Here is a 2,425-nt window from a genome sequence, read left to right on the forward strand (position 1 = left end):
TGAATCAGGGGTCTCTGTCACCCAGGTTGGAGTGCAGTAGCATGATCATGGCTCACCACAGCCTCGATCTCCTAGCCTCAGGCAGTCCTTCTGCCTCAGGCTCCCGAGTAGCTGGAACTACAGGTACACAGCAGCATGCCTGGAAATATGATTTTTTTTTTGTAGAGACAGGGTCTCACAATGTTTCCCAACCTGGTCTTGAACTTCTGGGCTCAAGCAATCCTCCTGCCTCAGTCTCCCAAAGTGCTGGGATTACAGGTGTGAGCCACAACGCCTGGCCTCTCCCGTCATTTTTGAATTGTCCAAAACACCCAGCAATGTGTGTTGCTCACATTAAATACTGTAAATATAGCCTAGTAGACACTAGTAGAAATAAAGAATGAGTCCTCTGGCCTTCCTTTACCTCCTTCCCGTGCTAAGGTGGAGGTGGTCAGATGAGCCATCTGGGTTGTGTCCTGTTCTTCCCTGGCTCCATCACACCAAATGGATTCTCATTTCTCATCTGATCCCGTGGGATCATTACCCCTTTCCCAGCTTCAAAACAGTTCTTTTGAATACTTGCATGTGTTCCCTCTGTCTGTTTTTGTTCCATGTCAGCTCTTCAGGATTGAGCATGGCTACACACGCCCCAGCTACATACATGGCTACACTGTATGTAACCTGGCTAAATTAGAAAGCTTATTTCATGTACTTCCCCATACCAGAGGGAGCTGAAAGGGAGATACTGAGGGATGACTGACTCACTTTCTTCACTAAGTGGCTTAAAGATTTAAAATAAAATGTTATAAATTGGCAGAGCACTTTGTAATCTCATTTTCTGTGTCATAGCTGGACACTTAGAGACTTAGCACTTCACCAGTATATTTAACAGGGAAGAAGGGCCTATTAAAAAAAAATCTTCACTGAGGCGGGAAGGATCACCTGAGGCCAGGAGTTCAGGACCAGCCTGAGCAAATAGCAAGATCTTGTCTCTACAAAAATAAAAACAAAAAAATTAGGCATGGTGGTGTGTGTCTGTAGTTCCAGCTACTCAGGAAGCTGAGGTGGCAGGACTGCTTGAGCCCAGGAATTCAAGGCTGCAGCAAGCCATGATTGCACCACTGCACTCCAGCTGGGGTGACGGAGCAAGACCCTGTCTCTTTAAAAAAAAAAAAAAAAAATCTTCATTGAGACAATTCCCCATTCTTCTTCTCTTTGTAATCTTGATGTGGTTGGTGTGTGTGTGGGGGAGGGTGGACTACAAGGAGAGGTGCATTTTGAAAAATATACTCTTAATTTTGAAAGTATAACAACTTAGGGCATTTTCACATCATTCTCTCAATGACCTTGCGGAGGTGACATTAATTATTACTCATTCTGACAGCGGAGGTTTAGAAAGAATCCAGGATTTCTTCTGAGGTCATAGAGTGATTAAGAGGCTTGGCTAGGACTAGAAACTCAGGTCTTGGGAATCTTGGTCAAGTGTTTTTTCCAAGACCCAGCGTTGTGCCACCTTCCCGCCTAGCTTCCCATCAGCACTGTGAACTGGCGGCAGTAAGAGGGCTTTTAAAAATGTTCTACATCTTGGATAATAAGAAATGTTGTCTTCTCATATTGGTTGGGCCAAGGCTGACACTGTGGAGGTCTTAAAAACCCAGTTGTGTGGATGGAGGGAGTGAGGGTGGCTCAGAGTGGAGCAGTTAGCTAGGCTCCGGGTTTGTTTTAACTCCAGCCCTGGACAGGATGCAGTTGCTAGAATTACAAGTGCCCTGGGGACCGACGTGAACCTGGGGTGGGGGCCTACCTCTTTAGTGCAGATTGGAATCCCTTAGGAATGAAATTACCTTCGTTGAGTATTGCTGCAGGGCTCCAAACTGCAAACAGCAAATGTATAATTTGTTGTCTGCCTGTTTTAGTTAGCGAGGAAGGAGGGGGTGGGGGAGGGGCCGAGTCAATTATTTCCCAAGAATGCATTTTGATCACGTTATTTTCTGTGTAGAGGATTTTATTTTTGGTTGAGATTGGTGGGAAAAGAAGAGTTTTAAAATCTTGGATAGCCAAAAGTTTAGAGGCCTTGTTTGACAAATCAAAGTAGGATTTGAGGGTAATTTCTGTTCTGGTCTCTCCCTCCCCTGCCCCCATCGCAAACTCCTGCAGACCGGGGGGATCCTTGGAGTTTACCTGTGTACCTTTCTCCCACAATGCCTTGCAGGCCGGTGCTCTCACGAATCTTCCAGCGTTGAGTGACTATTATAAGGCCAGGGTTATCCCAGAAAACCTCCGGCTTAACATCCCGTGATGGCAGCGTAAGTCGGCCGAGGAAGAGTCTTCAGTGAGCCTGAACTTACACGTCCCCTGGCCGTGGCCCTGCCCGGCGCCCAGCGAGCGACTCTGCCTTCCTTTCTCCCGGGGTCCGGACCGCCGCCGCGTGGTGGGCGCCGGCGCA

General features: G+C 47.3%; 1 protein-coding gene across 1 annotated transcript in view; it reads left to right on the forward strand.

Moving 5' to 3' along the window:
• Positions 1–2,425, forward strand: part of SPTBN1 (spectrin beta, non-erythrocytic 1) — a 168,996-nt gene that overhangs the window by 39,715 nt on the left and 126,856 nt on the right. The window lies entirely within an intron of this gene.

This window comes from Carlito syrichta, unplaced genomic scaffold (assembly GCF_000164805.1).
Source record: "Carlito syrichta isolate Samal-C Ts95f unplaced genomic scaffold, Tarsius_syrichta-2.0.1 Scaffold119772, whole genome shotgun sequence".
In the NCBI taxonomy this organism is placed as follows: Eukaryota; Metazoa; Chordata; class Mammalia; order Primates; family Tarsiidae; genus Carlito; species Carlito syrichta.